The sequence below is a fragment of the Trichosurus vulpecula genome, chromosome 4 (genome assembly GCF_011100635.1).
Source record: "Trichosurus vulpecula isolate mTriVul1 chromosome 4, mTriVul1.pri, whole genome shotgun sequence".
NCBI classification, from domain to species: domain Eukaryota; kingdom Metazoa; phylum Chordata; class Mammalia; order Diprotodontia; family Phalangeridae; genus Trichosurus; species Trichosurus vulpecula.
This window is the reverse complement of record NC_050576.1, coordinates 120,514,586-120,538,064: the sequence shown is the minus strand read 5'-3', so window position 1 is coordinate 120,538,064 and position 23,479 is coordinate 120,514,586. Positions and strand designations below refer to the sequence as shown.

Below are 23,479 nucleotides of genomic sequence, written 5' to 3'. Positions count from 1 at the left end.
ATTTTGAAACAGGTAGTGGTGAGTTAGATAGAGAAGTGATTAGGTAGAAATTGAAGCAGAAGTTAGATCATTTGAACATAGAGTATACCTAGTCTGCACAATGTCTTCCATTTAGCGGTGGTGCCTAGAAGTAACGGAGGCACATGGTGGAAGTAATCCCAGGATGGAGTTTTGCAAGGGATGTTTGCCAACAGGACAATTGGCAGAGGGATTTGAGAGTTGAAGAATGTATGGAGGTGACTTGTTTAATTCTGTAGTCAAGATTAGGAAGAGTGGGAAGTGAAGTCAGAGCAAGGGTAATTCCTGAAAAGGAAGTGAGGGATAGAGGGATTGAATGTCAGAATAAGAGTGAAGAAGTCTTAAGAAGGAAGGGTTGGAATGATAGAATGTCATTAGTTGAATTTAAGGACGAATACTTATGGGTGATGGTGAGATCTAAAGCCTGTCTGTTCCTATAGGTGACAAAGATGGAGAGAAGAATAGGGTCATGGAATTTGAGGAGACTGAGGAATTGAGAGTTTAGGATATTTGAGGAAACTGTAACCTAGTGTTACTTGGAGGCTGGTTTTATGGAGGTATATGCAATAAATTGACAAAACTTGTAGCACCAAATTTAGATAAATACCTAACTACAATATAATATTCTACTTTTATCATTACTGAATATAATTTTTTTTCTATCTCTACATTCTATCAGAGGCAGGCTACAATGGATTTGGAATTAGTAAGCCTCTACTCAAGTCTTGGTTCTGGAACTTGTTGACATTGTGTTCTTGGGCAAGTCATTTAACCTTTAAACTCTTTCCCTCATCTTACAGTGAAATGATAATACTTCAGCTACCAACTACATAAGTTCCTTAAAGTACTGTATAAATGTTATTATTATAACTGTAGTTAAAAACTTACCTTGAACCTTCTTTTGGAATCTTAAGGCTCCTTGGGTCTATGTTTAATTCTGGCTTGTGCGCCCAGAATTTGGGGTTTCCTGGCAGCTTAGCCACCAGGTCAATAATAATTGCTCACTTACAACTTCACGAAGAAAAACATTTGTTTGCCTTGTTAAACATTCCATACTTGGGTTTCATATTATTCCCCTTTTCCTGCATGGTATTGTATTTTATTAGTAAAAAAGAGGAATTACATTTTATGTTACATGGCTCTTCTTCAGCTGCTAAAAAGCCAGAGTGTATAGATTTGCCCATAGCATGGTACTTACCCATCATGGACTTTTTCCAGTTAAAAAATGTTTCCTATCATTTATCCTTATCAACTTTATCTTTTCCACTGAGCATTGCCTAATACTCTATGAATGTTTTTCCTCAGTTTTAAATGAATTCTGTCATTGGCCAATTCCAGAAACTTGCTTTTAATTGGAAACGCATTCAACAAATTAGAATACTGTTTCAAGACATAAAATGTTTTTGTTTGTTTTTTTGTAACTTAAAAGCTCAGGGATTTTTATGGCAGATCAGTGGGAGCTAGCACATGTGATATATCCATTCTCAGTTAAGGAAATGAGTGTAAAGAGATATGAAGTAGGAGTGAAAGCCTACCCAACATCTCAACTGGGCTCAGAGCATGGAATGTTGGGTATCCAAGTTATATTCTGGCTAGGAATTCTGTTTAAATGGTGTGTTTGTCAGGGACAGACTAAGGATAAGTATTATGTATCAATGGTTGTACCAGGAAAGGAACAGAATTAAGATAGGAATCAAATCCAGTTTTATGGTCTTTTGCCAACAGTTATAAGAGGAAAAGGAAAAACAACTTGGTGATAAAGCACTAAGATGGTCAGACCAGGAACAGTTGTCTTTAGCATAAGCAATTCAGTGGGGTCGGAAGGGATTCTGTGGCACCCCTTCTGGCCAAACATAAACGTGTCTTCATGGATTCTGTCTCCTTTTCAAACCTTCCTTTGCCAAAGCACTGCTGATAAGCATCACCTGGTGCTTTTAGCTCTGATGTTTGTTCTGTTTTGTATATTCAGAGGGTTTGCATTTTGTGATTTATTCTTTATTTACAGGAAATGTGTTATGATTTACTTGTTCTGATAGTTTTTTCCTACACTGTGAAATCTTTTGAGTCAAATATATAAGGAGTTGCACTTTTGTGTATTGCTAGTTTTATTTTTATGCTGAATTCCCTCCCTTCTCCTAAATTCTAGCCATTTTAAATCACTACAGCTAACAGTTAATTATTTTCCTGAAAGAATGTAGGTACCTTATTATTGGTCATTAATTTCATAGTTGGTACACTTTAGAGGGGTAGCTAGGTGGCAGAGTGGATGGCCTGATCTGAAGTCAGGAAGTCTCATCTTCCTCAGTCAAATCTGGCTTTTGACATTTGTGTGACCCTGGTCAAGTCACTTAACTAACCCTTTTTGCCTCAGTTTCCTTATCTGTAAAATGATTGGGAAGGAAATGGTAAACTACTCCAAACTACTCCAATATTCTTGACAAGAAAACCTCAAATGGGGTCACAAAGAGTCAGAAATGACTAAACAACAACCACAAACACTCTTTAGAAGGGTCATCTAGTCCATTTGATACCCACTGGAGATTATGAGCATGAAAACCCTTTAGCTTCCTCATTTCAAGAACAAGGAAACTGAGGACTAGCATGTTAAGTGAAGACATTCATTGTCACACAACTAATTGGGGATCAGAAATTAAACCTAAATATGTTTCTTGGCTCCAATCTAGTTCTTCTGACATATTTCCTGATGGATGATCATAGAGATTCACCTTAAATACATCCAATCATACAGAGCTCAATTTTGCAAGTTTGATTTGTTATAAAGTTTTTTCTTTGTAATAAACCCAAACCTGCCTTCCTATGACTTCTATTCAGTGATGCAATATAGAAAAATTTATCCTGTGCAAAAACATAGAAGAATTCTTCCATCAACTTAGATGTTTGCATGCAGTTATCATGCCACCACCACTCCCTTACTTTTCTGTTTTATATTCCAGATAACTGCAATTCAGTTTAATAAACATTCATTGAGGTCTTACTGTCTGGATGATGTGATGAAGTGAAGTAAAGAATGAATACTATACTAAAGGAGCTAAAGATGTAGTAGGAAAGATAGGTACCCTTAGTTATAAGTAAAAGAGTACAGGTATATAATTGAATTCCATTAAATAACATGGTTTCCTTACCTTTTGCCACCCTCAAGAATAAATTATTAGAATTGAATAAATTATTCCAGATGTGTTCTGACTGATACGGACTACAATGGTACTATTATCTCCCTTAATTTAAAGGTAGACAAAGCATAATATACATAAACTATTGGTCTGGTTCAGTGTAGGCATCAGTTCAGGCAACTCCTATTGTAGAAATTTCTTTTATCAATACAGCTGGTCAACTGGTCTGCACCTTGATAGTCATATAGACAATTACCTGTGAAATAAAAACTTAAGAGCTTGGTTCATGGTCCCATAGCTTATAAAATTATCAGAGGCAGGGCTTAAACTCATGTGTGCCCGACCCAAAGACCAGCCTTCTGTCTATGTCACCATGCTCCCTCTCTGTGTCATATTCTATTAATGGCTTCCAAAAATTGCTTTTGCTTGGCTGGAAGACTTTATCTCAATCTTAGCAAAATTTGAAGATGTGGTCAGTTAAATGCCCATATCTTTTTCACTTGAACAGCTTTCAAGCTACATTTTCACCCATCATGTTGTTTTCTACATTTTTACATCATTTTGAAATTCTCCCATTTTTTTTAAGCCAGTGAATTAGCTGTCTGTCCCATTACTGTCATCTGAGAGAGAGAGACAGAGAGAGAGAGAGAGAGAGAGAGAGAGAGAGAGAGAGAGAGAGTGTATTTTTCCCCTCTGACTTCATTCGTGTTGTGGCAAAAATATTTCAGTGGAGTAGCTTAAAGGAATGCAAAGTATTGACCCCTGTGGTATATTTCCAGCTTGTCCTAGTCTGACTGCAATACGTACAGATAGTCTCACTCGTTATTCTTGCTCAACCAGTTATGATGTCACCTTGTTGAAATATCATCAGGTCCACTTTTCTCTACCTTGTCCACAAGGATAAAATGTGAAATTTTGTCAAAGTCTTTAAAATCCAAATTAACTATGTTTGCTGCTTGAGGTCATCCTGGGTACCCTATCAGAAATGGGTGGTGTGGGAGAAGGGACATTTATTTGATATGATCCATATGGTCTCCCTGATCCACATTTTTTTTTCAATCTAATTAAATGCAATAAGCATTAATTTTTTTAAATGCCTATTATATGCAAGGCTCTCTGTTAGGTGCTTTCTATTCCTGTTCTTGGTCCCTACTGTAGCCTCTTAATTCCTTGAGACTCCTTGGTACTTTCCTAGGCCATTACCCCTGTTCTGTCTACTTTCTCTTTTTCTTTTCTCAAGAAAATTGTCTCCCTCACCCAAGGAGTTTACATTTTAATACAGGAAAAAGCATATTCATAAATAAATGGAAATATGTTTTCTATAGCATAACTTTGAGGTGGAGATTATTATTAGCAGCTTGGAGAAAAGGTCTATTTTATAAGGTGTTAGTGAAACCCAGTCTTAAAAGAAGCCAGGAATTCTAAGTGGAGTTGAAGAAGCAGGTCATTCCTGGCATGAGGGACTGCTAGTGCACAGGAATGGATGGAGAGGTATTCTGAATCCTCATGAATGATGAACAGTTGCCAGTTGGCCAGTTCTGCTTCACTGTAGAATTCATGGAAGACTTTCATATGAAAGAAGATTTGAAAGACAGCAAGTGGTCAGATTACGAAGAATTTTAGATGCTGACGCTGACAAATTTATATTTGATCTTAGAAGTAATTGCATGACAACAGAGTTTAGGCAGAAGGAGGTGATGTGATCAGATGTGTGCTTTACCACAATAACTTTTGTACCTATGGGGAGAATGGATTACAGTGAGTAAAGACTTATGGGAAGGAGATTTATTAGGTGCCTGTGGAAATAATACTGGAAAAAAGGTGGTAACCTTAAAGTAAGTGGTGGTTGTGTGAATAGGAAGAACAGGAACTGTACTAGATATGTTTTCACAGTGAAACCAATCGGACCTGGCACCTGATTTTATATATAGTGAGAGTGAGATGTCAAAGATGGTGCTGTGAACCTGGGTACCTGGAAGAATATGGTACCCTTTACTGTAATAGGGAAGTTGTCAAGAAAGATAAATGTTTGGGGAAGAAAATAACAAGTTCTCTTTTGGATCTGTTGTGTACATGATTCAAATATGGTGTTGTCCTTAGATTTTTCTTTTTTCTTTTCTTTTTTTTTGGGGGGGGGGGAGGTGAGGAAGGAGACAACCAGGGTTAAGTGACTTGCCCACTAAGAGTCTGAGGCCTGATATGAATTGATTGTCCTGGGTTTCACCATAATTAGAAAGATTAGTACATTCTTTGGTGTGATTACTCAGTCCTTAAATTAATGCTTTCTCCACAGTTTTTACATTGCCATCAATAAAGAAAAAATCCTCACTTTGTAGCCCAGTGTTTCTGAATTTTTCAGCACTCACCTAGACTGGTCCTTTGAAAACAAGATACCTGGTCCTTCAAATACAATTTAATAAAAATCTCTCCTAACATACCTTCCTGTAGTATATCCTTCAGAAACCCAGAATCACTTGTTTTGATAAGGCTTCAGAGCAATACTTTAGTGTGAATTCAGCATTATAGATTGGCATGATACTTTGATACATTTGTGGTCTTAATGTGGTAGGTGTGTCCTGTTCTGCTGATTGAGCTAACTGCTGCCTATAGGCCTTTTTATGTAGGACTTTACAAAATTCTTTCAGCGAAGACATCACCTGCTTGTTTGAAGGTCTGCCTCTGTTTTAATATCTCACTTTTGTACATGTATTTATCTCAGTTTTTTTTCTGATCATACATGCTTACATTGATGTCTTTTACAATACTTCTGTAGTGTCAGCATTCTTGATAGGTTACTCACTGTGTCTTTCCATCACCCTTTAAGTTACTAGTCATTTGATTCTTTCATTATGATTGAAATGTTCCATCGTACACATTTGTATAACATTAAGAAAGAGAGAGAGAGATGGGGGGAGGACTTTTATAGAAGCAAGAAGATTAGGATCATTTGAAGACCACATATTATCCAACCTAATCTCTTCCTACCACATAATTCTGAATTTAGCTGATTATCTGAGTCCAGATTACATTCAACATATATACGCCGTCTTAATACAATGCTGTGTTTTGCAGATAAATAATAAAATTTTATGTTATAAAGTTGTAAATTATACTATTATAAGCAACTCTAAGACTATAAATTAAATTCTTCTTTAGCAGTACCTTATACCAATGAAATCAAAGGTTTGAGGAGTGAAAGCATTATATGTGAATCAGAGTAGAAGCTACTAGAGAAGGATAGGCTCTAATTATTATGTAATACTATACAAAGATGCTCTGTAAGAATGAGGAAGAATTATGGCCAAAGAGAGTATTTCAGGTATAAGTGACAGCATCTAGTCATATAATAATGAGGGCTGGGATCTTAGATAGCCATGGGAATAGGAAGGAATGGGCATGAAGTGAAGAAAGAAATAATAAGATTTGATGTAAGGAGTCAAAGAGAAGGAATGAATTTGAATTCATGGTTGTATGACCTGTGAGACATAGTCACGGGATTGCCATCTATAGGGAATTTGGAAGAAGTGTGACTTTAATTTGGAAGTTAATTTTAGTTTTAGAGGCCCTGAATTTGTGATAATGTTGGCACACCCAAGGGGAAGTATGTTATAGGCAGTTTGAAATACAGAAGGGAAACATGGGTGAGACATTGTGACCAGACATTTGACCTCAGCGTCATCTCAAAGATGGCATCTGTGGTCTGCTGTGTATGTTAAATTGAGAATGAAATTTTTTGCTTTTCCTTTTAGCCTTAGAAGTTACTCCTGCGAATAAACCTATCTCTTTCAGAAAAGGTTTTAAAATGTAGTCTTGATCACTTGTCTTAAAGTTCCCATGATACTTTTTCCAGAGTCAATATTTTGATCATAATGTCTTGACCAGTCTGGTTTAAGTCATTGTTTCTTGCCTCTGGGAAATTGGAGGGGGTTTCTAGGGTATCTATAATAAGAGCCCTAAATTGCCTCTTGTTATTAAACACTCTTACCCAATTGCTTAGCTTCTATCATTGTTGGATGAATAAACTTAAAAGGAGTTATATTAGGTGTTTAACCCTATGCTAGTGAAGGTCAGCTGCTTTTCTGCCTCTTGGAACACAGATACTAATGATGACTTACACAAGGTAACACAGCTGTGTCTGTCAAAGGCCAGAACAGTGGTCTTTTGGGCTCCTAGGCCAGCTTGTTACACCTCACTGACTCTGAGTATTTCATCATGCTTTCTTAATTTTGAAAACTTCAATAACAAAATTAATTATTAGGCTAGATTTTGGTAAGATTGGGTTTTTAAAATAGAGCTACTTGAAATATTCTGAGTAATGCCCTTTTATCTTTCCTTCAAGAGTATATAAAAACCAAAGAGCATTTATGATCCTGGGGAAGTCTTATTGTTTTTGATCTGATGGGCTAATTAAAATGATTATTTATATTTAGAAAATCTCTGTTGCATTCAAAAACATCTATACCTATAGGAGAGAAGCAACCCAAGGCTTGAAGATTACTTCTCATTTTTCTTGGTTTAGTAAGAAATGTGAGAAGAATGGGCTTTTATAAAAACCCTTCTATAAAAGCCCATCTTATTCTTTTGATGCTTCATAAGTATACATCCAATTGACCCTAGTTTTCTTCCTCCTTTCCTTGGCATTTTTACTATTGGTTTATTTACAATTCAATTTCAGTTATAATTATATGACTGTTATGGTTTATCCACAGCAAATCAAGAATCTCAGCCCAGGTTTTCACACTCTTCAGCTCTCACTGTATCTTATTAAATAAATATTATCAAGTTATTATTTATAATAAGTCTTAAGACATGATTCAGAGGATAAATTTATTCTAGAACAAGGCGTATGGTACATTCCAATCTAGACATCAGTGACTCTGTATTTAGTTTCTTATAGTCATTCATGTCACTTAGTAGTGTCTTGAGTTTTTCTGGGTAGTTCCTAGTTAGGGACAAGTTATCCCTGGAGCTCTGCATAGTGCAGGGCACTCACAAGTTCTTTTTTTCAAATATATTCTTAGTCAAAATGTATATATTTCTCTTTTGCCATGGAGATGTCTTTGTTTAAGCCTAATTCCCATTTCTGTGAAGTCAATTAGGAAAAAAACAAATCTCAGAAAATCTGAGGCTAATTCTTAAACTTCTTATCATTCACTTATGGAGACCCTTGAAGATAATGTGTTGAAAGGCATCTCTATTTTGATCTTCTGTAACTGAGAAACCTATAGAAATTTACCCTGCACATTCCTTATTTAACATATTTTTTTCCTTTTTTCTATCTTTATGATGTTTAGCAGTCTACTTACATTGAATGGGTAGAAACTTGATAAAACACACCACCCAGCATCTCTTTGATTTGCAACTTACATAATTTTGTAGAGTTCATTACTCTAATTTGATGAGGCTTTGAGTCTCATAGGTTAGTAGGCTATCTGTAGGCTTTAACTAAGTCACCCTTCAAGTCAGACAAATTGACCTTTCGTCAGCATGGGAGTCATTAAAGATTGATGTCCACTCCAGGCCCCGCTTCCTTTTAGAGTTCCTCTAAATGTTTCTGGGTCATTTCTGTTCACTTCATTTGTGAACTCCTTAATCTTCGTAAAGGGGAAAACCCACTAGTACCTTTAGCTTCTTTTTTCAAAAAATCAATTTGTATGCTATGTAAGGAAACTGGTTTGAAGATTGTTTTTTTAAGTAATTCAGTCTGTACTAAAAATGTAAGTGTTTAAGGAATGGAAAATTGTCTGCTCTGAAAATAAAAAGTAGAGGAAGGTTACAAATATTTTTGTTGTCTGGTGACTGATTAGCATATAATATGTGTTAATTTAAGCTAAAAGTTGCAGCTTCAGCATTTGAGTGCCCTACTTATTATGATTGCCCCATTCCATGGCTTCTTGTAGAGCTTCTTGTAAGGTATTAATATGACATTGCCTATTGTTTGCCTTTTTAATTATTTTACCTTAATTAGTCATGAGATTTTAATTACACCTTTTCTGATATAACAGTAACTTCACAAATGTATCATTTTGTTGTTCAGTAGCATTTACAGGGTTCATATATGAAATGGAAGTTATGATATTGAAATGTGACAGTAAAATATTTTTGTCATTATCAATGCTCCATAGGATATATATATATATATATATATATATATATATATATATATATATATATATATATACATACATGTAGTTCTGAATGCACCCTCTGGCTGACAGGAAAAGTGATATTACTATATATATATTTTTACAAATATGCTTCATCTTTAACCCACAGATATAAGCATTTTAATTTCGCTTTTGGAAAGCTTATAAGCTATATAAGAACAATGTCCTTTAAAGCATTTTTAAATTTTGCAATTATTTTTATGTCTCAGAATTTTCCTATTCATTAAGTACTCAAATTTAGCCCAAGTGACTTTCAGAAACACAGTTACTCAAAAGACGTTTTTCCACCCCAGGCTGTTGTGTTCTTTAGTCTAATTATAGATGTATATGTGGGTTACTTAAATATGGAGATAACATTAATCTTTGAGCAGCAACAAGTGATAGCTGTGACTAAGGCCAGAAACTTAACATTCTTGAAATTGAAATGTTGTTGGTTATGAGTCAGACAGTATGTGTTCATCACTGGACATTAAACCTAACTTGAATTCATTTTCTATTTGCTGTGTGATATCGTGTTCTGTTTCATTATGTCTTTCCCCATTTTTAATAGGGAAGGCCTGGAATTATAGGTATTTTATCTATTTTATTGTGATTTATGTAAAGTTAGGAGGAACATTCACAATGTTTGTGCCATGGTTCTATTTCCATCCATATTAAGAAAATGGATAGGTTTGGTTTTTTTTGTTGTTGTTTTGAACAATGCAGCTACTTGAGTTTTATGTTATACCTCACAAGGCATTTTATGTTTCATAAATAATTATGCCGGTCTATAATCCAAAGCTTTTTTCTTCCACTAATGGTATTCTTAAATTGAAGTTGATTTGATTGACACCATCCACTCATATTTACCTACATTACATCTCTTGGGAAGTTAAATGGGTAATATAACTTATAACTAGCACCTTTAATGTGATTCTGACAAATTGTTAGGGTGAAGGAAGTAAAGGATTAATTGATATCACATGGCAAACAGAAAAGAATTAGATTTGATAGTTTTGTATTATGACAAAGAACGTCATTTGGCAGGTACAATAAAATAGTTAGGAAAGGTTGTCCATGGACTGGAATGTATTGTACTCCTCTAAAAAAAAACAGGCTAAAATTTGAGGTGACAAAACTCGTTATGGAAGAGGAGCTGTTTCTGTTGTGTCAGGTAATCTTTAGGGTGCAGTTTATTCTCATCTTGGAAACAGAGGAAAGATTTTAAAGTTAATAATATCACTGGACCTTACTCTTTCCCTCTCTATGCTTACAGTCAAAGGTGAAAACCTACCTGATATTTCATATTTCTAATAGAGAATTGACATCAAAAAGGGATGAAGGGAGGCAGAAGGAAAAAGAGGGAAATAAATCAGTTCAGTGGTTGTGTCAACTTATAAAATCGGGAAAAAAAAAGCCTTTGCCCAAAAAATGAGCCATATAGAACTCCTTAAAAAAAAGTAATCTGTTTACAACATGGGCCAGTTGGCATCCTGAGTGACTGTTTGTCTTTAAAATAAGGCCCCAGAGGTACAGATCCATAAGTAGTTTCTAACAAATTTATATTTTTATACAATGGGAAGAGAAAATAAGAAACCAAAATTGAGGAATTACCTGTCTCTTTTTTCCTTGGGTAGATTAGTTCATTGATAAGAGTAGATAAACCTGAGTACCTTGGATTTCACACACACCTCCTCCCCCTGCCAAAAAAAAGAAGAAAAAAAGAAAATGGCAGTATTCCTTCTGAAATTTTTAGTTGCTTAGTTAAGACCATCAAGTTGACGGTTTCATCATCACACCACATAGTATATTTTCAGTGATTACAAATATCGCCAATATTCTACAAGTTCATGTGATACTGTGAAGATGGAAAAACTACTGGGGTTAAGAGTACGACCAAAGTTTGAACTTCTTTAATCATCAGCTGTAGCAGACACCTCACATGTGCTGCTGACAGAAGAGACCTAATGACCCCAGGGTTTTGCCTCCTTCTTGTAGGGCTGAAGTGCCTTCATAAGCCAAATACGTGACCTTCATGACATATGAGGCAACTGCTGAGTCCCTGCCTTTAATAGGCAATGAGAGGGTACTCTGGAGCCTGTTGGTCATGTTTTCCTTTTTTTTTTTTTACTATGGGTAACAATGGGGTGATGACAGGTCATGAAGCTTGGACAGGATATAGAGTCTATGATGATAAGGGTGGATTAGTGCACATCACAGTATGATTTGCCAAATATGGAGGAAGCTTTCATGTTCACAGTGGACTCTTCTGAAAGATTAGACTTGGAAACTGATTGGCAGACTATTGTGTTTCTGTAAACAAATCAGTAACATTCCATTGATTAAATGGGGAAAATCATTTTAAATGAAAAGATTTTATACATACATATATATATATATATATATATATATATATATATATATATATATATATATATATATATACATATTACAGAATATGCTTTATTATAAGGGTTGGGTAGAAAAGCAAGTTACATGAGAACAAAAGAAGGCACAAAATATTATAAAAACTTTTATGCATTTTTTTGTTCTCATGTTACTTGTGATATTGCTAAGGTAATTGTTAAATGATTTTCCTCCCCATAGGTTGTTAATATCAGGCTTAAAGTCCCTGGTGGACAGAAGTCTTTGGGGAAAGTCTTTACCCTTTTTGAAGTAAAAAGCTGAAATTCCCATTCTAAAATACTAAAAAAAAAAAATTAAGTATTAGGTAGAAAAGAGCCATTTCTCCTTGCACATTTGAATATCTTCTAAAATCATCCCTTTATTTGTTTTCTCCTCTGTAATCACCAACCTACCTGCATGGATTGATTTTTATACACTTTTGGCTTTTCTGAAAATCTAAACTTATAATCACCTATGGTAATTCACCTTTGCCAGGGTTCATTCCACCCTTTCTCAGTTCTCTTTCTTCAATGATGTAACGGTTTTACATTTTACTTGGCGATAGTTCCAACTTCTTTAAACTAAGATGTTCTGTTCACTTGGCTGTTTATGCTTCAGTACCTTATTAAATTCACCAGTTAAACAGAAAATGCAGTATAAATACGTTTCATGAGTCATTTAAGGATTCAGCCAAGAGACATTATAATTGACTTTTGAGTCCATTTTTAGAGCAAACTCTTTCAATACTCTTCTCAACAGGAACACTTCCCCCTGTACTGGAACTGACAAGACTATATGCATTACTTTATTTTGATACTGACATTTAAACAATAAAATAAAGCCATTTAAAACAAATAGTAGTGCTTTAAGTGTCTGGGCTGTCAAGATATCAAATTATATAACTTGGAAAAAATCAGAATTCATTGTTAATGGTATGCACTTAACACAAAGGGTCGCTGGAGTACTCACCAGATATATATTCAGCTACCATGTTGGAGCTAACAGGCTCTATTCCTTTAGATAGAATTGACTATATTCACTTAAATGGACTTGACTCTAGTACAATCACTGTATTCAAATGTCAAAAAAAAGAGAAAGAGGATGTCACAGAGGGTCACAAATTATGTTGGATTTTGACAGATTGTAGCCTTGCTTTACAAGAGCAGTAACATCTCATTTGTCACCGTTTGATCTGTAAGTGCGGGAATGGGAGCGGAAGGCCCTCCATCTCCGCCGCAATTTAATCGCTCTGAGGCCGACTGTGGCTTCGAGTGCCACCTGCCCATGCACCGCACTGCTGATCTGTTTTAATTTAATCGTCCGTCAGCTGGGATGAAAGCATAAATTGTTTCCCTTTGATCTGCAAATGGTGTGTTTTTGCAAAGCAGGGTGTGGAATCAGGGAGATCAGATTCTCAATTTAGTGTACCCTGTACAACGTAGGCTTGTAAAGACTCCAAACCAATGTTTTCCTATAGTTGTAAAGCAATGAGTTATTCTCTCCAATACCTTGGTGTGAAACCCTCTTTGGAATGAGAGGAGGAGAGTTAAGGTGATAATGTACACAAGGGATATAATAAAAAATTAGTAACTTTATGTTTTTCATCTTGATCAATAACATACCTTCTTGGCAACTAAAGAAACCTGAAAAGGGATTGCAAATTACTATGTCCTGTTTTTTATCAAAGCATCTTGTGCCTCTCAGCAACTGTCTAAGTGGCTGCTGTGACTCATGTAGTGCCTGTGACTGAAGACAGAAAATGAGCACCCACCGGGATGGGGAAATGGAGACTGAGCGCATGTAATCTGTAGGGGTGGGATTTGTCTGTGACTGCAACAGCTTGGTAAATCATCTACACCATGAATGGAAACAGAGGTGGCCCTGGCATCAAGAGGTGATTTGGGTTTGGTGGATTGGCCATTTCTGATGGACAAAAGGAAGAACCAAAGCTTTCACGGCAGTCTCATGGTGCCTTTGGGGCAACCAAATCTTCTACAGGGTTTGGGAAGTCAGCTCCACCACAGTGCCTTTCTTTCTATAAAATTAGATCTAAGTGAGAATATTGACAAAGAAAATGCTTGTTTTGAAGATGAGGAAGAAGACTCTAGCGATGTCAATTTGCCTTACGTTCCTGCTGAAGATTGACTTACCAGCAATTCCATTCCAAGTCAGCAGACTCTGATAGTGGTGATGATCCCCTGGAAACATTCGTGGCTGAATTCAGAATCAAGTACCTTGAGAAGTGAAGAGCCTTGAAGAAAAGGACAAGGAAAGAAAGAAAAAAATGTGAAGGGTATTCAAGATGACATTGAAGAGGAAGATGACCAAAGAGCTTACTTTGGATGCATGGCAGAAAACCCTACTGCTGGTTTGGTTCAGGAAGGAGGTAGGAAGAGGAAGAAGGTAACTTTGAGTATGACAGGAATGGAAATCCCATTGCACCCTCCAAAAAAGTCATTGATCCCCTTCCTTCCATTGATCATCCAGAGATTGACTCTCCACCATTTGAAAAAAAAGTTTCTACAATGAGCACAAGAGATAACCAGTTTCACTCCACAGCACCTAGGTGGTAGATCTTCAACATAAACTCAATCTTCGGGTCTTTGGTGCTGCTCCACCCAGACCAGGAGGTAGTTTTGCTCACTTTGGATTTGATAAACAACTTACACATCATTTTTGGAAATCTGAGCACACACAGCCTACTCTCATCCAGTGTCAGAGTGTTCCAGTGGCACTTAATGGGAGAGAAATGATTGGAATTGCCAAAACAGGCAGTGGGAAAACTGCAGCCTTTATCTGACCCATGTTGATTTCACATCATGGCTCAGAAGGAATTGGATCTGGGTCATGGGCCCTTTGCAGTGATTTTGTACCCTACCAGGAAGCTTTGTCAGCAGATCTATGAAGAATGCAAGCAGTTTGGGAAAGCGTACAGTGGCCATGTATGGAGGAGGAAGAATGTGGGAGCAGGCTAAAGCGCTTCAAGAAGGGGCTGATTGTCATTTGTACCCCAGCCTGGCTTATTGATCACGTAAAGAACAAAGCTACAAATCTCCAAAGAGTCTCTTACCTTGTATTTGATGAAGCTGTTTGAATGTTTGACATGGTTTATGAGTATCAGGCATGACCCATAGACAGTCGTGTCTGTCCTGATAGAGAGACTCTTTTATTCAGTACAACTTTATAGAAAAAGATTGAAAAACTGGCCTGAGACATCCTGATTGACCCTGTCTGAGTGGTGCAGGGAGACATGAGAGAGGCAAATGAAGATATGACCCAGCTGGTAGAAATTCTTCATTCTAGACCCAGTGAATGGAACTGGCTCACTCAGCATCTGGTAGAATTCACCTCTTCAGGATGTGTCCTCTTGTTTGTATCTAGGAAAGTCAATCCTGGAATGCTGGAGAGCTAGCTAATAACCTCAGGCAGGGAGGACACACTCTGGGGCTGCTCCATTGGCATGTGAATCAAAGCAAAGGAATAAGGTCATTTCAGATTTTAAGAAAACGGGCAACCTGGTTCTTGTTGCTACAGATGTTGCAGCCTGTGATTTGGACATTCCTTCAGTTAAAGACTGTCATCAGCTATGAGATGGCTCAGGCCATGGACAACCATACACATAAAATTGGCCCGGTCAGGTGGAGCAGGCAAGACAGGTGTGGCATATGCTCTCTTTACTCCTCAAGGAGGGCAGTTTTAGAGGGAAGGGAATAAAGCTAAATGCTGGTGGTGGAGGCTTTAGCTGCATAGAAAGACCTGCTATAGGCTCTGAGAACACAGACTGTGGAAACAACTGAAATGCAATGAGTAACTATGAGGCCTACAAGCCCTCCATAGGGTGCCATGAGAGACCACATGACTACAGTGAAAGTAGTTTTCCAGTCGCCCATACAAGAGCCATTTTGTTGCAGCAAGAAGCAGCCAGAAAGCTGGGACCTCTGCTGTTGGGACAAGTGGGTGGACCAGTGCAGGTAGCTTGAATTCTGACCCAAGCAATTTCAGCCCAACAGGGCTATGCCAATTCTAACATTGCCACAGCTGCCAGGAGCATCCCATGCTTTGCCAGTTCTGGGAACCATAGCAGTTTTCCAGGAGGGTTTTCAACTACTGGAACCCAGCATCTCAACAACATAGCCTCTGGGAACAACAGCCAAGAAGGAATTGGTGGTGGCAGTGGTATTAGGAATAGAGAGCAATACCCACAGAATCAAGGTAACGATTGCAATAGCCAAGGTAATGGTCCACCTCATGGAGATGGCCATCATGGTGATAGATACCACCATCCAGAAAGCAGTGGTTGGCATGGAGATGGTCTCTGGTATAGAGAGAGCAGACATGGGAGCGGTGGTTGACATGGGGAAAGCCAGGTTAAGAGTGATGATCAGAATGGAGAGAGGCTTGTGGCCATGAGAGCAAGGCAGACTTGAAGATGGCTTTGCTGTTTTGATGCATACAAGAAGAGTCCATGGGACAGTTAGAGGATGTGTGCAAAAGCATGACACAGAATGGTAGACTGTGCTTTCTTTTTAAAGGATTTCTTCTTCATAAATGGCTGTGTCCTGGGGGATAAATTGGGGCCCATAAATCTGAGATGCAAAGATCCTCAGCTCCTAAGGCACATCAGTAGCCAGGGCCTAGAAATAAGACCCCTTCTTTAGAATAATTTTTCTTAAATTTCCCTTTAAGCTCTTTTGGTCCTCATTGTGTGTTGAACCCTCATGTTTCAGCAGGATTCTAGCCACAGGGAGAGGTTCTGGTATATTCTGAGAGATTTAAGAGCAGTTAGGCAGCCATAAATCTGCTCCTGAGACCCTACTGAGGTGTGGAAGGACTAGTTCAGGTTGTCCTGAAAGCTAACTGTGGAGTACAGATCTGTTCTCTAGTTTGTTTGTTGTTTTGTTTTGTTTTTAACTCCTCACAAATTTTTTTCTCTTCATGGGTGGCCAGGTAAGGGTTAGTGTGAGGTGGGCCTGCTGTCAGCACTGAGTTTTGGATTCTACCAATTGTGGAAGGCAGGTACAACGTCATAAGTTTCTGACATGGTTGCAGGCATACACGTCAGATCATTTGGGAAGTGGAAGTTTGGCTCCTCAGCCAGGAACCTTCAGATACATGGGAGACAGCGGGAAGCTCTCCCTGACAAGCTGTGCCCAGAGCTACAGTGATTAGGCAGTATCCTGGAAATCACTCCCTAGTCCTAAGATGTTTCTTAATTAAAAATAAACCTCAGCAGTTTTAAAAATCTGATTTCTTTGTATATTACCTTTTTTTTTTTTACTTTTTCCACAATTATCTTTTTGCTAAAATGATCCAGAACTACACGATTTTGTGACACCTGTGAAGGTTTCTTTCAGATGTGCATTCCTTTTTCCTTGCTGCAGTAAATGTTTTGTTACAAGGGGGCGGAAAGCCTCTTGTTATTGATGCCTCGGTTTTGACTGAATATATGGCAAATAGTTTATAGAACTTTTGAAGAGATTATTTTATGTCACTACTTTGAGGAATTAACATTGTTAGAGGATCCTTAAGTGAAATGTAAAGGGAATATATTGAATGATATGCACACCCAGTGATATAAAATCTGAATAAAGTGAATAATATAAGCATTGTATATAGTTAAGATGATACCAAAGGAGTATTTGTGAATGTTTTTAACATATCCTTTTTAGAAGTTTCTTTGCACCATCATTTTGTGAATATGTAACAGTCCAGATCCAATTACATCTAAAAGTGATTTTATGCAAGAAGATATTGTGTTGTTTAGGATTTTCAAAAATGAGTTCTATTTTGATTTGTTCATGAATGATAGTTTAAAGGAATATGAAGTGATACTTCATTAATGTTTTTGGAAATATTTTTTTTCTTTATTACTCACCTCAAGTTTTTTTAATCTCTATAATGAGATCATTTGGAGGTATATTTTCTATATTTTATTACAAACATCTTAATATCTTAAAGTTGGAGATTAAAAAGACAGAATAAATGGTCTTAAGAAAATCCCTCTCTAGCCCTACAACTATTAGAAATTTCCAAAAGTTCCCCTAGTCCCTGGGGATATCATTTCAATAATTCTTACAAAAATCTTAGCAACTTGTGTAACCCTTAACATCACCCAAAAAAGATAGACTTTTAGGATACAATAAAAAAAAGAAACAATTTAGGTTTTACTTTCAAAAGCCAAAATAATTCTACGTGGGCACTGGTACTAATAAAATCATAAACAGAATAGAAGGCCCCCAAAGACCAGTTGAATCCTGCTGTTTATTCCTGGCCCATGGTTTTAGTTGGCTTTTCTCTTCTATAATTCCCATTAATGGCTTTCTTAAGAAGTATTTGCATAGGAATCATAAAGGTGCCACAGCCCTTTCCATTTATTAGCTCCTTCCACTGTGCTGAAATAACCTCACAAGCAAACACCTATGAGCCTTTAAGTTGAATAATCTGCACAGACCTGCCTGATTTGATTGAACATCATGGAAGGATCTAACCTTAGCTGGAGACAAAAGTATAAATCCGGAGATAAAAGTATAAATAAAGTCAGTGATTTTGACACAAGATATGTATGCTTTAAGTTCACCCTTAGGGATAAGACCAGACCTACGGTTTTACCGATGTAGGGGGGAACCCTGCCACCCCTGCAAATTGGCAGCTTCTAAAACTTTGAATTTTCGTGTTGCACTGAGTTGCACAAAGTCCCACAATGAGCATATGTCAGGCAGGGACTTGAACCCAGGTCATTCTGATTAAGAAGCCAGCTTAGTATCCACGATACCACAACCCCTCTCAGCCTACATATATGATTTCTATACTCTTTGTGGAATGGAGCAATATTCTTAGGCCTCATTGCCATCATTAGGGACCAATAGTAACTGTGAGTTAGGCATAAGACATCAGAAAGGGGGTAAGGGGAGTGGGGGGGGGGAGGAGGAGGAAAAAACAAGAAATGGACAGCATAAATTGAAATAATGGGAGGAAAGTAGGGAGAGGAAAGGAAAATACTGAATCCATCTTGAGAAGGGTCGAACTGACACCACTAATGACATCATTTGTCATTTGGTTTTCATTCTTATCTTTCATTGCCTATTTTGGTTAGGACTTATTTTCTTTATCTTAATTTCCTGGTACCAAGGAGAGATGTAGAACCAAAGATGAAGTTCTTCATGTTTCTTTTGATAGTAAGCTACTTCAGGACAAAGAATGTGTCTATATAGATCCCTTGTAATTCCATATATAATCTAGTATTGTTGGTTTATTGGAGTCCCCTTCAGTGTTGGTGCTTGATTAATTTATAGAGACAATAAGAAGTAATTTGATTTTCTTGTAGTATTTGTATTCACAACTTAAAATCTTCTGATGTTTTTTCCCATTTGTTATATTTTGATTCAGTCCAAATAAGCCTCAGAAATCTTAGATTTCCTTCTGACCTAGTGCCAAACTTGGTCAAGTTAGAGGTTGGCTTCTCCTGCTATATATAGATAGCTCTCATGAAAGATTGATACTGCCTTATCATAGAAGGAGTTACACTTTTTTGCTGGCTGGCTTGACACTGGTTCACAAAATATTAAAAGACTTCATAGCTATCCTCTTTTTGTCAGGAGTTTGTTTTAGAAATTGAGGAAATTCTTCGAGATTTTTTTTAGAGGAAATAGATAAGTCAACAGGATTTTTTGGCCACATACTAAATGTAAAGCCTTATAATGGCGATTAAAGAGACAGACAGGGTGGCCCTTGCCCCTGGAGGACTTGTTTATAAATTATTCCTTTGGAGATTTTCTAACCGTACCAGTTTAATCCAGTTAAAGCTGTTTTGGCACAGTCTGTAACAGATAGGTGATGAATGTCATAAGTAGGTCATTGGTAATAAACCAAGCCACCATCATCTTAGAACCAAAGGTCGATTCTGCCAACAGAATACCATTCTTGTAAATTATAGTATCACTTTAAAAAAAGAAATGGAAATAGCACTAGACATGGGGTAAGAAAGATGTGGGTTCAAATCCTTTTTCTGATATTCACCTGCTGTTTGACCATGACCAAACCCTTCTGAGCCTCAGTTTTACTCCTCTGTATGGTGTGGATCACAGTTGTTACAGTATATGCCTCAAAAACTAGTTGTGAAGTTGAAATGAGATCTCATATGTAAAGACTTTTGTCCCACCTTAAATTGTTATCCAGATGTCCATTATCCTTGAACCTGAAGGAAAGAAAATTTGAACATTTCATGTGTTATACTCCACTCCATGAAATGCCAAAGATCACTAACTTGTAAATAAATGTGTAAATAAATAAGTGATGATTAATGTGTAAATCAATGTCAAAGTTACAGTTTTTTGAGAGTCCTGTCCTTACCTCAGTTACTTTTGTCGTCTCCTTCTGTGACTGGTTAAATTGTTTTATATACTTAGTAAGCACTCCATGAAAATCTAGTGGGCAAACTTGTTAAGGCTTGGATGTTTTGAAACTTATCTTCAGGAGCATCGTCACAAATTATGCCTAATAAGCGATGAATAAATTAGAAAACTACATTTAAATAAAAATAAAACATATAAAATACAAACTGACAGACACCATTAGCCTTGTATTTATTTTTTACTTAATTCCTCCTTCTTCAACTTTTATTTTAAATGGTAAGAATTGCTACTATACATCATGCCAGGATTGCTGCTTTCCCCCTTTTTTTTTCCCTCTATAAGATTATTTTAAAATCATATCTACTTAGAATCAGTGTCTGTCCCCAGGATTTCCAGTCCTATTAATAGAGTATGGTCATTTCTGTGGTAGTTAAGAAATCTGGGGTGCTACTTTACATTCTTTTATGATACAAGACATAGAAATAAATAACTTATCCAGTGTCCATTCTTGCCCTTTTTTAAATTGACAAGAAGCCGTATTGTAAGGTTGTTATCTATTGTTGCTTCTCAGGATCGATGACTGAAAGTCGACACTATCTCTAGATTAGTTCAAGGTGTGACCATTTCAAAGCATCTTCTGAAAGAAAGATGATTACAGCATTGTAATTTCATGAAGACAATGTGAAAAATTATTTTAAAGTATAAACATCAGTGTTATAACTTACCCCCTCTTCCTACTCCTACCAATCGTGTGTTCAAGTTCATTATGTACATAGCAACTCTAAGGGGGTTGAAGGTTAGGTCTTTCCACATTTTGTTCTACAGACACCAAAGAAAGTAGTTCATTATTTGCTGTGTAGAATTATTTAGTCAGTGATTTACTGAGATCTAAAGAAGAGGAGAAAATGTGCTAGGCCATGTAGATATAAGAATCTGTACCTAACTTGGAGTTCTTTGATTAAAAGGAAAGGGCAGACATTTGTCTTCAGTACATATGGATATTTCCCCATTTTTTTTTCTTGTTCAATTGGTGAACTAAAATAAATTTTTTCTGCTTCATTCATTATAGGCAGTAGCCAGTTAATATCATGTTTCTGTAAAGCTTTATGAAATTGAATTTAATTATTCGGTTATTGTAATGTTCTTTGGTCATTTCTGTTAATGAATTTTGCAAGGATCTTGAAACACTTATAAATTGGTGCTTAAAGAAAGTGGTCTTTCCAGTTAGGAAAATGGTTTTGGTACTAGGTGACAGATTATCAGTGACACTGCTCTGAAAACTTAAAACCACACTGAGTATTGGGATGCCCTGTAAACAGCTGTACTGTACTAGAGTTAGTACACCAAAAGAACCAGATATGGTTATTTATGCTTTGGTGAATCTTAGGCAGGTCTTATGATATTCAAAACTATCTTTCCTTTCTCTCTAGACAGAGGAAATCTGAGTGTTCTCCTTCCTGGAAAGAAGATTGAAATTGGTTTATGACTTGAATGTCTATATTAAATATTTGCACAAAATGAAATAGATCTTGGGCAACTATGGATATATCAGTGGTGCATTTCTTTTTTTTGTCCTCACGGGAACATTTTTTAAAAATCGGCTCAGTTTTCTTTTTAAGCAATAAAAAGATAATATTTTAGTTGATAAAAGATTTAAACATGGCTTCGTTGGTTTTCCAAATTCAAATTAAAAGAATAAATATTTCATCAGTGATACTAATTAAAGATTGGTCAAAGATATGTCTATGTCTCATATAACAAATACCAATCAGAACTGATTAAGAGAAGTAACATTTATTGGACTACACCGTTGTAGAAGAGCTTGATTAATATGAAGTCCATTTCACTAGGTAATGGATATTTTATGATGACTGGATTTTAATACAGCATTATCTTTTTTTTTACCACCTGCTATGCTAGCATTCTGTGCTATCTTCTAACTTGGTAAAAATGTAGTAGGGCGAAATTAAAATGTGAATTGTTTTGTTTTGTGTTTTTTTTGTGTGTGTGTGTGTGTGAGGGGACTACATCAGATTTATAAACGACTATGATCTTTGTACTGAAATAAAAAAAATAAAACATACTTTTGAAAAATGCGTATGATGATTAAGATGATTGTGATTATGCACACTGATTATGGGATCATCACCAGATCATAAATTTAGAACTTGGGAAGGACCTTACATGGCATTGAGGAAACTGACGAGGAAACTGAGACTTGATGTGATTAGTCAGTGTCCAAAGTGTCGTTTTAATCCAGGCCTTCTTGATTCCAAGTCCAGTGCTCTCTCCCTTCTACCCCTCTGACTCTGTTTGTGAAGTAAGACATTGTGATGTGTGATTAGATTCAAACTTTCCATGTGGACTTGGTGCTCTGATAATCAGCTAAGTTTAAGATTATGCTTTTTGTAGTGGTCCAAATTATCATAAAATTTTTAACACTCTTATGAACTTAATAATAAATTTCTTTAGCTCTAGTCTGATATATGTGACGTCAATCTAGTGTTTTAGAATAAGAAAATATGTTGTTTATGTTATTTATTCTTACATCAAGATCATAATTCAGACCCTATAAGTAACCTAATTTAAAATGTCTCTTTTCCTTTTTCTGTGCTCACTTAATGCTGAAGACTTTCATCTACTACGTTAGTAAGCATTTCAGTTACATCTTAGTCATTTTGGGAGTATATAATGAAAAAAAAAAACCACTCTTGCTTTGACTCCTCTTACCACCGTACTTAGTATCGATTTTATTATTTGAATAGTTTATAAGTTAATCGGCTAGAGACATATTCTCTCCTTTTTTTTTTCCACATAAAACATGTTGACAAGAAAAGCAGGAATAATTATGCTCATACTTTATCATCCTGACCCATAGCATCTATTGTTTTATGCAATACCCATACATCTCAATCAGTTTTTTGTTTTCATTTTTAGGCTTTAGTTCCACAACAGTTAAGTTCTTAGGCCTTTGGGAAATGTATCTGTCTGTGATAAGGGCAGATTGCAGTTGTTTATGCACTGCCTAGTTTACCTGCATTCAAAACAATAGCATCCCTTTACATTTTTATAAGGACAATAAAACCATTATGGATTCCATGCTTTTATGATATAGTGAGAGTCTCTTCCGTGGATGGCCCTTTTTAAAGAATTCCTAGAAGATCTAGAAATCAATCTGAATTTATCTAACGATAAATTACCTTTCTCTGTTACCTAGATGAAAATTCTGGTGTACCCTGACATCTTTCTTCCTCCTCCCCACTGCCACACTTGTACTGCTTATTTCTATACACACATGCCTATTAACAGCTGTTTTTGCTAGCAAATATACTAAACAACAAGCAGTTAAAATAATTCTTGAACTGACCTATTCACACTCTCCTTTCTCCAGCTCTCTCTATCTGTGTATGTGTTACTTACCAGGTAC

At 36.5% G+C, this 23,479-nt stretch overlaps 1 protein-coding gene and 1 pseudogene across 2 annotated transcripts in view; both read left to right on the top strand.

Moving 5' to 3' along the window:
* The window catches only part of ESRRG (estrogen related receptor gamma), a 179,361-nt gene that overhangs the window by 58,906 nt on the left and 96,976 nt on the right, over positions 1-23,479 (top strand). The gene's annotated exons all lie outside the window — the stretch shown is intronic.
* LOC118845923 lies at positions 13,555-16,148 on the top strand (annotated as a pseudogene).